Source organism: Borostomias antarcticus (genome assembly GCF_949987555.1).
Source record: "Borostomias antarcticus genome assembly, chromosome: 19".
Lineage (NCBI taxonomy): Eukaryota > Metazoa > Chordata > Actinopteri > Stomiiformes > Stomiidae > Borostomias > Borostomias antarcticus.
Window position 1 is genome coordinate 14,566,820 of NC_140252.1, and position 15,473 is coordinate 14,582,292.

Below are 15,473 nucleotides of genomic sequence, written 5' to 3' on the forward strand. Positions count from 1 at the left end.
TCTGGACTACAGGCTGCCACAGTGTGTTGGGCACAGGTCCACACGCCATGCAGCTCTCCTCACACACTGGTCAGTGTGATGGTGCCCAAACCTTCATCATCTATGAGACAGCCAGCAAATAAATAAGACAGTCATGACTCATAACTGTGAAATAAACGCATGACTGTCTTCACCGGGAAAACAGGAGGTATCACTCATTGATTTCCTTGTGTTTATCACACAACTACTGTATCTACAGTATGCCATTGTGTATGCGGAAAAACCAGGACAATCAAACTAAGATATTGTGTACATTTTCCAGTTAATTCAAGCATCACAGGCACTAAGCGACAGAAAGATGATGGTTAGAGCAATATTGTACCATGGACAGATTTATGAGGTTGATGGGTATGGCTGGCTGGGCTTTATTTAACTCTTTTCCAGAACCTGCTATTTGTTGTTCCAAAGACATTTGTCAATAATATATTATTTTCCTGAGGCTGTCTCTGTTTGTGCCTCCACAGCTCTGATGAATCCTGTCTCACCAATAAAGGGAATTAAATTACAGAAATGTAAAAAGACATCTGGGTCATACGAGTCATATTTTGTGATATTCTGCCACATTTGTCAAATAACCTGCTAGGGGATCTGAAACAAACTCAGGTCTTCTGGACATACATGCAAATGTCAACACCCTGTCTGTCCTTGTTCTTCCCACCATCTCACTGTCTTTCCTTGTCTGTCTGTCCACTGAGGTTATTATAGTTAACGAAAACTAACAAAAAAACGAAAACTAGGTGTGAAAAAACATTTTAGTTAAAAAATAAAAACTAGACTTTACAAAAAAACGATAACTAACTAAAACTGTATTGTGTGTTTACAAAACTAACTAAAATAAACTAAAATTATTGAGAAAATGTCCTTAGTTTTAGTCAAAGTGAACAACAAGTGACTAAGAGCATAATCTAGTGCTGAAGGCAAAGTGAAGAATAGCAAACTAAAAATACAATAGGTGCTTAAGAGGGAGGATCCTGGTAGTACTTCTTGAAGAGGTGAGTTTTGAACCTGTGGCAAAAGATGGGCAACTCTGCTGTCCTGATGTCAGTGGGCAGTTCATTCCACTGTGGGGCCAGGACAGAGAAAATCAGTGACCGTGTTGATCGATCGCACAGGCCTTGGAGTGAGGTAGCAGAGCATAGTGGTCGGGAGGGGGTGTAGGGTTTGACCATGGCCTGGAGGTGGGAGGGAACTGTTCTTTTCATTGCCCTGTAGGCTAGTACCACAGTTGTAAACTGGATGTGAGCTGCTACAAGGAGCCAGTGTAGAGAACTATTATACTACACCACAAGTCTATGGCTCAACCTACTCTATCTAAGGCCTAGTGGAGTGGTAACTATACCCTGCTAATTATTACCCTGTACACTAGCAGGCCATGAAAGTGGAAAGAGTACTGGTCTCCTGTCGTGTGTGCAGCTAACCCTGGATAGGGGACTGTGGTTTGAAGCGCTCACCGGAGGACTAAAGCCTGGTCAGTCCCTGCAGGAATCCGTCCTGAGGCGCTGTTTCTCGTAGGCATCTGGGCCGGCTCTCTCTGTGTATCTCAGTTTAGTCCGTTCAGGTTAAAAACAGGTGTACAAAAGTTCAATAAGAGAGTGGGAAAAGGTCCATAGAGAATCTCCTGCATCCAGAGGTCTCTTGCTTTTTTCTTCTGCCTTCACCACGATGTGTCCTCAAGCTCTTCTCTGGCACGTCTCCAGCTGGGCCTCATTCACCAGCGAAGTTAAGAATTTCTTAGGAAGCATTTCTTCTTAATCTCCATTTACACCATTTCCCAAAAGATTCTGGCATTCACCAATGTTCTCTTATGTGGGAACTAAGAACAGAATATGTTCTACGAACATGGAAGAGCAGTCTTAAGTACAGTAGGACTATTTGTGCGAAAGACGTTCATTTAAAATGATTTGTGATTGCGTTTACTGCAAATCTATAGTTGTATAACATTATAGGGTTGTAGTGTATCATTTATGATAGTGTTAACTGAACAAGTAGGCTAATATCATTCCATGCATTTTACTAACGCTGCTAAATATGACAGATGGAGTCCGCTCTTTAGATTTTCGTTTGGGTATGCCACGTTGACAGCTGTGTAGGCTATTTAATAGCCTATATTTGTGTAGCCCCGATGTGACCCCAGAGATACGCTGTCACTCCTCTAATCTGGGGTCACGTAGCCTATATAAGGATATATTCACCAAACGGCGAATTTCAAATCTGACGCTCACCATGCATTCCTGTAGATGTATTTTGTCATGTTGGGGCCTTGTCGGTTCGTTTATAGGTGAAATAACCACTGGTATAGCCTATTTTTCACTCACTGTTACTTAGTTTCGGGAATTTCTGCTTCTTCTTCTACCGGAAATAGCGCACACTCTTTCCGGTAGAGCCGGACAAAAGATATCTACAGGAATGCATGGTGAGCGTCAGATTTGAAATTCGCTGTTTGGAATAGTCCGGTCACCCTTTTCTATATCCTTATATACGTGACCCCAGATTAGAGGAGCGACAGCGTATCTCTGGGGTCACATCATATAATATTTTTGTAGACTGTAAGCTATTGTATATTGTATTGTATCTCTTTGACATTTTGCACTGTTCTGCCTCGCTATGTTTATGCACCAAGGCAAATTCCTCGTAGTAGGAAGCCTAGCCTACTTGGCTAAATTAAAATCAGATTTTGATTGCCCACGCTGGATTCGACCTGCAGTTCTCTAATGCACCTGACACATCCACACCTAAACCCTTATCGAAAAGTTGGCGAGTCGAGAGCATGGATGACCAGTATTCATTCAGAGAAGTGACATCTGCTCACGATGCTGTAGTTGCATGTCCTTATATGGGGCTAGCGGGGAGTTTACCTATGCTAATTCGGGTGAGCAGCCATGCGCTTTCAACTTGCGAAACCATGGGATTCACCATTAAGAGAAGGCAGGTGCAAACTCATCCAGCTATTTACGAACACGTCGTGAATGGGAGCTTTCTTTAGAAATGTTCTTAGGAAGAAATTTAAGAACGGAACTTAGGAAGATATTTGAGAATGAGGCCCAATTATGTCTAGATGAGCTCCTAGCCACGCCCCTTCATATATTGTGTGACCTAGCTCCTTCCCGAAACCACTCCATAGATACATACCTAACTAAACCTACACTAAACGATATCACTACATTGTCCTAACTAACCTATCTAAATAACCTAAAATAGGATATCGTAGCAAGAATGGAGAAGGGAAGTTGTGTGGGAGAATTTGGAGTGGTTGAACACCAGGCAAGCAGCAGCTTTCTGGACAAGTTCCAGGGGTTTAATGGCTGACGCCAGGGCCTCAGCAAGGAGGGAGTTCCAGCAATCCAGGGTGGAGATGACAAGGTCCTGGATGAGCACATGGGCCGCTTCGTCAGTGAGGAAAGGGCGAATCCTCCTGATGTTGTAGAGCAGGAATCTGCAAGAACGTGTAATGGATGTGATACTGTGCGGAGAACAACAATTGGTTGTCCAGGGTCACACCCAGTTTCCTTGCAGTTGTCATCACCACTGTGTCCTCAATGGTGATGGCCAGATCCCGGTGCGGGCTTCCCTTCCCCGGGAGGAACAGTACTGTAGCTCAGTCTTGTCCAGGTTAAACTTAAGGTGGTGTGTTGCCATCCACTCCAAGATGTCAGATGTGCGCCTCCACTTGTGTGTCAGAAGGGGGAAATGACAGGATCAGTTGGGTGTCATTGGCATAGCAGTGATAGGAGAAGTCATGCGAGTGAATGACAGAACCCAGAGATGTAGTGTAGAGGGGAAAAAGGAGAGGACCCAGGACAGAGCCTTGTGGAACCCCCGTAGTCAGACTACGTGATTCTGACATTGACCCTCTCCATATCATCTGGTAGGAGCGGCCCGTCAGGTAGGATGCAAACAGGGAGCATGCAGAGCCAGTGATGCCTTTCTCCTCGAGGGTGGAGAGATCTGGTGATCTACTGTATCAAATGCTGCTGACAGGTCTAGGAGTATCAGGGCGGATATCATGTAATCTGAAATGATGTGCCCAGTTCTCCTCCCAAACCACTTTAGACCACTAGGACTTTGTACTATCTCTGCTTCCCTCTAGCCTCGTGAGACCATCCTGATCTTGCAAGCTGACATTCTGTTTCTCTCGCAAATCATACTCTCCATAGAGACCAATCAGCGTTCTATGAGGGAATTCAAACAGCTATACGTTCGGCGGATTTAGGTGTGACGACAGCGAGGAGCGGTTGAAGTTAGCGCGTGATAGACAGTGATAGACAGATGGTTCATGATCCAATAACCTCCCAAGTATTTTTGAAAGACCCTGCCCTTTTCCAAACAGTTTCCAACTTTCACTGATTTCACTGTACCATACCCTCATCCATGTATGCTGTTGTTTCTCCTAACATTAATTCATCATCTTCTCATGTGATTCTGCCCGTTGACGTTCCTCCTAATATTCTCATGTTCCTCATGTATAGAATGTTAGGAGCCTCAAAAGAAGCCTGCCCTCCAATGGCAGCCATGGGAGTTATGGCGCATTCATTTCACGTTTGTACGATTGGAGCAGAGGAGTGAGGCAAGCTACCCTGGCTGCTCTGGTCTATGCCTTCTGTGCAGTTTGTTCATATCTTTCTATTACCATACTCAGTTTATGAAAATACTCAGAACAATACTCCAAAGGTGACAAGATGAGTGACTGAACCACCTGACACAGGACTGAATATGGCACATAGGCAAAGCATTTTGTTGAACTTGGATGGGCATTGGCCGAGGCACATTCCCTGGTGTTGTTCCTCTGATGGAACATCCATTGTTGGATCGGACAGCCTCCTGACATGTTGTTCCAGTTGCTCCATGGTGACTTCCAAATAGTTTCCTAATCTCTCCTCCAGTGGCTGTGTGGCGTGCTTGAGAGTATCCTTTGAGAGATGTGGTGGTAAAGTTGCCGGAAACTTGAGTTGCATGCCAAGATTAACTCTCATATCCGACTCCTGGTCGTATGAGTTGTATCTAGCTATGGGAATCTGATTCACCTTGATTTGATATGTGGCCCACATGGACTCAATTTGGCATCATGGATCATAATATTACTTCTCCATGGTATTGGAGGAAAACATGACATTTGAATTTGTTATGATTGTAAACATTGTGGAAGTCTATATTGAAAACAAAGAACAAAGTACTTCAAACACATGGCGGGAGCCAGGGATACAGCCAAAACCCAACATTGTACAACATTTATCCAAATCATCCCCTTGGTCCATGACACAGCGATGCAATGGCGGCCCTGATGACCTGTTAGTCATCCTGTCACCCACGGCACAGGAACTGCAAGATGGTTTTTCCCTGGTTAAGTAATGTTGCCTGAGATTGGACATTGTCGTCCAAGAAAGATCCCAGGGAAACAGTTCACATATGAAGGATTGCCAGTAAATAACTACATACTTCCAGCTACAATACCTGGGGCTAAAATAAGATTGTAAAAAGGACACCGTTCCCCTGCCAGGTGATTCAAGCTTTCCTTGCCCAGGTAAGCCTGGTGCTGTAGGTACAACCTCTCCCTGACCTCCCCTGCCAGTCCGCCAGCCAGTAGGTTTGAGACGCCCCACCCCTCTCTCTTCATGGGTGTAGGAAGATAACAGCTTTGGTTTGGCTACAAAGACATTCACAGAAAAAGATAGAAGTTTTTCTATGCCATCAAAACAAAGAGTTTTGCCAAAGAATTTGGCTTAAGAGGTATGGGGACTCCCCATACCTCTTAAGCCAAGGACCCATACTTGACCCATGCTCCAACAAGTGGAGGAAAAAGTCTATTGGAAAAAAAATCTATTGAAAAAATAAAAATTCAAAATATGTAAAGAAAGCCCAAACAACAATGTTAGCAGATACAAAATGGGACTGTTCCCCATGCACATTAAAATCCAGAAAAAGTAGTAAAGTTCTGGTTAAATCTTCACTAAGCTTACAACTATGTAATTAGATCTAAGAGCAAGCAATACAGTAGGCCTACACTACGAAAGGCTCGAAGCAATAGGATACGAAATACAAAAGATATTCACTTTGATTGTGGCTCACAGTCAATTGGCGAACTACCTCAATATGCAAAATATCAAAGGAAGAAAAACACTAAAAACATTTTGACTTTCTGATCACCATCTGGAAATTGAAAAAGGAAGAAGTCATACATGGGCCTAAGGGAAGAACAGAACGAAAGATGCACTTCTTGGTTTCAGTGGCCAATATATTAATCCAAGGAAAATATACTAGATTTAAGTTTGCCAAAATGGTTCAAGGTTTCTCTCTCTCTCTCTGGTCCTTTTGTTATTGAGAAAAGACAACCGCAATTATACCAGTAGCCTACAATGTGCACCATATGCTGGCGAGCTCACGTTACGTTACCCAGACAGGTCGAATGCATGCGGGACACCACAGAGTGGCTCTTCAGCACGAAAATAATCCATAGTCCTTATATTGATCATTATTCCAAAATATCATCCTCATGTTTATGGATATATTGGCCTGGCATCGCAAGACTAGATGCATTGCAACATCCATGCTTGGCTAATCTGGTAACGGTAGCTGCTCAGCTGCTGCTTATCGAACACAGCAGGATGCAGTTTGCTCAGCATATACAGTCATGTAAGCTGTATGCATGCACGTGTCCTCTGTACATCCAGATATATTCTTCATTACTGGCGTGAGCTTTGATGTTTATCCACTTGTAGGTACAGTATATTAGATGATAATTTTTATGCCATGTAGTGAAGTTACATTAATCTCTACTGTAGGTGAGAGACACATTTGAAAAATAAACTACACTTTAATTGATGTTAGTTCTCTAGCATTATAGAGTAGTTGAGGGGTCAGGGTGATATTATTGATCTATGTTTTTACTTTTGTGGATATTTGTGTAGTGTGAAACCTAATCTTTAACTGGCAAGAGGCCAAACCAAGAGTAATATACTAATCAAACAGTCAAAAGATGTGTTTGAGAGAACTGAAATGGAGCTCCAGAACTCTCCCACTGTGTTGTGATGGAGGACCCGAGTAAAGGACATGGCTCCACTGGGAGGAGATACCAGATCTACAGACGGAGAGAGAGATCTCCAAGGATCTCAGGGCTTACTCTATGCTACAACAGTACATGTACATCCTCTTCCTATATCCCTCTCCCAAAGGGGACGTGTTCATATATCCGATACCTGGCATAAGCTTCCCTGTGGGAAGCCAGCCTGGGTAGGCTATGAGGATTCCCTGCTTTGTAGAGCCGATCTACTGTAGAGCGCATGTCTGCAGACATCCCTGGGTGCCAGGCGATCACGCTCATCTGACCTTATTGAGCACAGCGAGGTTTGACCATTTTATCACCATGAGGAAGGAGTGTGTGTGTGTGTGTGTGTGTGTGTGTGTGTGTGTGTGTGTCTGTGTGTGTGTGTGTGTGTGTGTGTGCATGCGTGCACGTGTGTGTGTGCGTGCACGCATGTGTGTGTGTGTGTGTGTTTACTCTCTCTCCATCTCTGGGTAAATGAAGGCCTTCCAAATTCCTTCCAGAGCCTTCCGGCATAACCCTTCCTGTGAGGTTAACCAACAGCACTAGTCAGGACGCATAAAAGTGGAGGTATGGTCGCAGAGAGTGGTGGGGGGAGGGAGGGATGTTAACAACTGCCTGTTGACGATAAGGCATTGGGGGGGGGGGGGCAGCAGTCTAATCCATATGAATTATGGGTACTGTAGTAAACCACTAAACCAGCCTTTATTACAAGCCGGACCCACATTTCTAAAACGACCTCTTCTTGTTGTTCCTAGCTACTTCAGGTTGTTTTCGCCTGAAACGCAAACAATGCCAGGGTGAGGATTTGTGGGATTTTTAAAATAGCCTCCTCTGAGCTGTGGAAACATTTAGCCGTGCTGTAAATGTGAGCCGTAATAATCACGCTGTCGTTTGATGCCAGAGCTGTGTAGTCTCTCTCTCTCTGTAGACGCAGACTGGTTTATCACCCTGCTCTGCTCTGCCCTGTACCCCACAGAGGACACACCGCAGGGATAGAGGAGGGGGGGAGAGAGAGAGAGAGAAAGAGAGAGAGATAGACAGACATGCAGCTCACAACAGTTATCTGGAATTCATTCAACCCCACAAACTCATGTGCTGTGTGTGTGTGTGTGTGTGTGTGTGTGTGTGTGTGTGTGTGTGTCTGTGTGTGTGTGTATGTGTGTGTGTGTGTGTGTGTGTGTGTGTGTGTGTGTGTGTGTGTGTGTGTGTGTGTGTGTGTGTGTGTGTGTGTGTGTGCGTGCATGCGTGCATGTCTGTGTGTGGTGTGTCTGGGTCCAGGGTACAGGCTCTGTTTTCAGACAAGAGGTAACACTGATGTGGTAGGGGCTGTGGTAAGAGCTGAGGATTTGTGTGTGTGTGTGTGTGTGTGTGTGTGTGTGTGTGTGTGTGTGTGTGTGTGTGTGTGTGTGTGTGTGTGTGTGTGTGTGTGTGTGTGTGTGTGTGTGCGCGTGTGTGTGTGTGTGCGTGCATGCGTGCATGCCTGTGTGTGGTGTGTCTGGGTCCAGGGTACAGGCTCTGTTTTCAGACAAGAGGTGATACTGATGTGGTAGGGGCTACAGTTACAGCATCAAAGCCAATCAGGAAAACAACCTGGATCAAACCACTTTAACAGAGTTGAATGGGAGTTTATACTGAACCAGACCAGACAGTTGATACAGTCCAGACACCCAAGCTAGACTGGCTGTGATGTTACTGTACTTGCTAGACTGATTTATATGACCAGTGTTCTGAGACCCAGAGTAAAGCTCTCGTGTGCATGGGTTAGATCTATAGCTAGGGTTGGAGTTGTAAGGTTAGGGGTAGGGTTAGGGTCACAGCTATGGTTTAGGGTTTGTTAGGGCTTCACATTGTGAAACTGCTTCAGCAAAGTTCTGTGGGATATCAGACGTGTTTGGAGGATTACCAAGCGGAAAACATCTTTTTCCTTTCTGCAATTCTATAATTGAATTCACCATTCATGCTTTATACGACATTTGTACAATGGAGAGTTTGGATACTGGATTCTGATTGGCTAGCAGCCGTTGTATATTCACGATATACCACAGGCAAAGCCTCTTTACCGTTCTGTCTGAAATATTACTGCGCCAATTATTACTGCCTGTAAATACTTAAGTTCCATCGCCTTACCATCTGTTGGTCAAATTACGGTTTCTCCTAAAGAACATTTTTAACATTCAATGCCAATTTTGAGTTGTTCTATCTGTCCTGTAGCCTACCACTCTGATTTATCATCATCACTTTTGCAACTCGCAGTTGCACAGCAAAGGTAGGCTACACTTCGTTCATGGCTAACTAGGTTGGTCAGGAGAGTTAGTTTTGGTTGCTAGGGCTCATTGTTCGTCATTTAAAACTCCATAGCAACGTGATAGTTTAAGGAACTACCTTTCTTGGTGGAGTTCACTAAAATCGATATTAAGACACTGAAATAGTAGGTATTAATCCCATAAATGTTCTATAAAAGCAATAACTCACTCAAGGTTCATTCTATGACAGCAGAATTTAACAGTTTAAGAAACAGTCTTTGATAGCATGTAGCTGCAGTACTGTATTCATAGATGTACAGTAGGAAATGGGGGTCCAGTTGCACCATGTGATTTACAGAACTCATGCATAATACATCACATATGGCTTTGATAAACAATCTGACAAAGAAAATGTGTGCTGCACTGGTTTGTTACGATGTCTAAGACAAATTCATTGTTTATCGTAGAAGAGCTCCAATCCCAGCTCCCGGCATTGTGCCGAAGTGTCCTTGAGCAAGGCACTGAAGCCCAAAATCGCATGCGTCACAGTGTCTAGTACTGTCGCCTCCCACCAAGAAGGTCTCCGGGCCTTTCTTTGTGGAGTTTGCATAGTCTCCCCATGTTTGCAAGGGTTTCCTCCCAAAAGAACCCAATACGAAAAAAATGCAGAAGAACAGACGCTCTTCAGTCCGGTCCCTGAACAATGGCTGCCCACTGCTCCTGGCTGCCCCTGGAGGAGGACATCTTGGATGGGATGAATGCAGGGAGTCGCCCTCACTCACATGTGTTTGTGTGTGTCACACGTGGACAAATAAAGACCAGGTCCAGATTTTTTTTGAAGGAGTGAGGCCTCTGACCAGCCGGTAGGCTGTGTGATGCACAGAGCTGCTTTCTCAGTGTGTTTGTGCCCTGTGTGCCAGCCAGCTACTGTAAGTAGATTTTGGTAAATAATTGAACCACTCTCTCAATCCCACTCCTCTGCCTTCGCTGACACCCCCCCCCCCCCCCCACCCAACCCACCTTGTCAATACAATAGACAACAACGGACGCTACTGTGCACTTGGACACTTGTACCAACACTCTAACAATTGAATCCTATGCAAAACTGTATACTTATTGAGCGTTATTTTATTACACTGCCTACATCTTGGACACAGACATGGTCATCCATGATCGGATGGGATAAGTAGATGAGGATGATACTGATAGACTGCTAGACGACGGATAGTAAATAGTCAGTTTTGGAACCTTTGAATGTCTAGCTGAGTACCTAGGACTGGAATGAGGAACTGGCTAGCACTGATAAGACACTATGGACAAGCGATTACAAGAATTCCAATATACCTGTACCCGTACTTGTTACACATGAGAAATAAAGTTTCTATTGTATTCTGTTCTATTCTATTCTGTGAACTTGGAACCTGCGTCAGATACAGAATGTTTTCCCCGATGAGTTGTGGTAGACTGGCAGGTTGGCATGGCGTATGGGTGTCTGAGAGGCCACGACTCCAGAATGAGTTAGGAAATGGGACCACATCCAGCTTTGGATGACATAATAGTCTAGTGAACTTTTTCACGGCAACAACAAACTATGACAAACTCTTCGCCAGGGACGGTGTACTGTATACGCTAACAGGGCAGGTGCTCGCACGCTGTCGATGGATGGTTGTCCATGGAGCTAGCCCTAAAGTCCTGGACCTCGACCTCGACCAGGATCTGATGCCGGGCGAGTCCGATCCGTTTCAATCGCCCTACTGCTCAACATAGATCTCCTGGACCCACAGTTCAGGCTACACCAGATCCATCTCACCAGGGCTCTATCACCAAAGACCTGTATTCCCTGCTCCTCACAGAGGCCTGGCAAAAAAGCGACGATTATGCTTCTGTAAACGAACATCGCCAACCGTAATATGCCATTCAGCGCACTATTTTCCATCGCACTCAGTAAACAGTCAGGTCAATCAATCAATCAATCAAAGCTTTATTTGTATAGCGCATTTCATACCCAGAGGCAACACAATGCGCTTTACAGAGAACAAGGGAGGTGGGCATACAACCCACTCTCTACATATTCCAGAGGGAAGCAAAAAAACAGTATCACCCGGGGGCCAGATAAGTGAGCTGTAAAAATTCTTCCCTGACCCCTCTCAACAAGGCGATCGAGCAAGCTCCAGGAGTATGTTTGTCTACCGGCTAAGGTGGATCAAATATAACAAAATATGATATCTGTTCCAGTGAATACCACGCAGGCCTGCCAGTCATGAGAGCCAGTCCCTTTCTCCATAAGTTATTTCAATGGCGATTCTGAATGTCAGGTCTTTATCAGGCAAAACGTCATTAATGATCTTATATTTGAACGTACAGTAAATTAGACTGGATGTTTCTAACTGAAATCTGGCTAAATATCAATGGATCAGCAGCTCCCATTGAAGCTTCCTCCCAGTTATCAGATGTGGGGGCAAAAGAGGGGATGAACAACCACCATAGCTACGGATAATTTAAGCTGCAAGAGCGTTTCCTTCGATGATTAAACCCTTTACCGTCTTTGAATATCATGCTATAGTCTGAAAGTGCCAGCGCCCAGTTCTGGCAGTAACTGTGTGTAGGCCATCCAAGCAATGCCCTGCCTTCTAACCAGAATTTTCTGAACTCCTGTTCATCATCCATACAAACGATGATAAGATTATTATCATTGGAGATCATCACATCACAACATACATGTGGATACTGAGCCTGACTCAAAGGCCAAGGATTTTATCTACCTCCTGAATCTCCATTGTAAACAACTCCCTGTTTACAGGTATCTTCTCATCAGAACTCAAAACTGCCTTGGTGAGACCTGTTCTGAAGAAAAGTAACCTAGACTCTTCAGTTCTTAGCAATCTTAGGCCAATCTCCAACCTTCACTTTTTGAGTGAAGTTCTGGAAGAATTTTTTTTTTCACAAACAGATAAATGATTTCCTAGCTACAAGTTGTTGTCTGAGGAAGAGCGTTGTCGCTCAAAACGTCCCTCATATTTTTTGTTCATAAATAATCTTAATGGGAGCTACAGTGTGCGGACTCTTACTTTCTTTGATACACTAGCTACAAGTTGTACCTTCGACATCTTCCAGTCTGGTTTTCATGACCATCATAACACAGAGACTGCATTAGTCAAAGTTGTACTGTCAATGACCTTAGCATGAACGCTGACTCCAAAGAGAGAGAGAGAGAGAGAGAGAGAGAGAGAGATGTCATCCCAAGGGGTCATGTTTTCCTTCTAAGGAAAGAAAATCTAATATACTGTATAATGGGTATAAAATTACCCCACAATGAGAAAACAGAATAATGTCATGTCAACACACAACTATGGAGAAAAAGCTCAGATGAACATAGGTAATGGGTAAACATGGGCAATTCTATCCTCATGAGATCCAGATGGGAGGTTTAGTTCCACCCAAGTTCCACCAAAGCTTACTGGGGCCCCTGGAGAGCATGACCTCGTAACACTATCTGTAGAACGCAAGCCCTGGGGAGGTGGCAAACATTAGCTCACTTGATGGAGGAGGCACACAGGTTTACAATACCTAAAGGTTGACACTGCTTCCAGTTGGGAAGTACCTTCAATTCACATTTGTTCCCATTGTGCTTTCAGAAGACTGGTACAGTAGGCTACCATGACATCATGGATGAGGCATTCAAAGATGATGCCCCATTCATTCCAATGAAAGTTGGTTACCCAGACATACCATGGATGGATCAAGGTGTCATCTGGATAGCCTGTGGCTGCTGGAGTTGGCAGAGAGGGAAGCAAAAGGACCCAATCCATCAGGGTCAGGATAAGGCCAAGTCCAAAAATACAATTTAAAATCCCTTCAATTTCTATAGCGTTTTCTTGAATCTGCCTTGAGTGTCTGGTGGGTGGGGGTTTGCATTGTACCATAAAAGATCAAGCAAGCCCAGATAAGTACAGCGTAACTTAAATTTAGTATTTCGACACAGTTCTGGGCAGGATCAGTGTCAATTCAGTCAACTTGGATCATATAATTACAAACTGGAAATGGTACTCAGCGAGTACAGACCTTTGCCCCTGAATGCATTTCGTGGCTCTGTGCACACAAAAATTGAATGGGTTCTACTGTAAATTGGCCCGTGCTACACCCCTCCACTGAGTTTCACGAAAAGCAGTCTTGTATTTTTTGTGTAGTCCTAGTCCAAAAAATGAATGGAGCCGAATGGCCGTCCGGGCCATGTTTGGCCTGGGGCGGAGGTAAAAATGACTGGAGGTGAATTTCCTTTCATTTCAAACCTTTATTTATACTCGTAAAGCATTGAGGTTTCCCTCATTTACAGTGTCGATGAGTTTACACGTATACACAAATAACAACAGAACAAATACAATATACAATAATAATAATAATTATTATAATAATTAAAAACAGTTACAGGTCAAAGTACAAAAGTCAAGAGCCATGGATTTAAACTCTGTGATTGAAGGAAGTACCTCAAGCTTTAGAGTCTGTTGCAAAGTACAGTATTCCAGGTATAAGGAGCATCATGGAAAAAAGCAGCTCTAACAAGTTCAGAATGCTCTCGAGGAACCCTAAAAACAAGCCGATCATTTGATCGGGTCTGGTAGGTACAGTACCAAGGCTCCTGTCCAACAGAGATTAGATGTATGGTGGAAGTTTACCAATAATGGCTAAAAATAAACAAATACCAGTGATAGTTACGCCTTACAGAGAGAGGAGACCAGCCTACCTTATCATAAAGAACACAGTGGTGGGTGTCATAACTATCACCTGTAATAAATCTTAGGGTGGAATGGTAGACAGAGTCTAGGGGTTTCAGGGTAGTCAAAGAAGCATGTCTATAGATTGTGTCATCATAGTCTAATACTGATAAGAAGACAGCTTGAATAATTATCTTCCTGCTGAACATAGGAAAGCTTGAACGGTTTCTGTACAGGAAGCTGATTTTCTGCTGCAGCTTAGAGGCTAGACAGTCTACATGAAACTTGAATGAGAGTTTATCATCCAGCCATGAACCAAGATATTAGTACTCAGTGACTCTCTCCATACGCGAGCCATTAGCCGTTAATAAATGGAGCCTGTCATAAGCTGCAATCCTGGCTCTAGAAAACAACATAAACCTAGATTGGGTGGCTGTATGTGGCTGGCTCTGTAGCGCCCCCACCCCCCTATCGGGTCACAGCCAGCGGGGAGCAGAGCAGTGCACTCCGGGCTCCCCTCCCCTGCCCACACACACACACTCACGCCACCGAAAACATTACCTCTTACCCTGCTCTGTCGCTGGGGGCGGAGGTAACTACAGACAAAGTTTAGTCAAATGAAGGGACTGCAAATAATCACATTGAGACGATGGTATCAGGTGTAATTTTTAATGAGTCAACCAATAAACTCATATCTCAAACAAAATAAATATTAATTTTATGAATGGATTCCAAAATGCTTGATCCACCATCCGAAATGACTGATCTGCTCTTGAAAAACCATTGCAAAAGATACAAACTCTTGGAATATTGTGCATTGCATTAGCCATTTTATTACATTTGTTGAGATAATTATGATAGTTAGTAGTAGAAAATAAATAAACATCAAATAAATGTTTACATAAGGCTGGCATTCAAAGCAGAGTTTGAATTCAGTGAATGGTTGAATATGACTACCAATGCCAAGGACATTCCTGTCAAAACCAGGATGATAATAATATGGCAACTGTAAATTCATCCTCATTATACTATCAGCTAAAGTGGTACTGCTTGTAAAATGACATGACCATGTATTGTTATTTACGGGAAAGTCCTGCATTTTTAATGTCCATCAAAAATTCCCTTTACATACAGTAGCCTATCTTAAAATAGGGTTACATTTTAACTCCATGTACCTGTCTCAATTCCAACAACTTTTTCCCTGTCTAGTTTTGCTCTGAAACGAGCAGGACTTGTCTTGTTTATCAACTAAGCTACAGTATGTAAGTCTTTCACATTCAAATGTTCAAAGTGTGTCGGGTGAGCTAAGCTAATTATCAGGACCGAGACAGGCAAAAGACCACACGTACTGCAAGTGACTTTAAGTAACTCCCCCAGAGTTAAAACATATTCAGCTAGTGCTATGGTGCCATCTACAGTATGCTGTCAGCTAAAAATGTG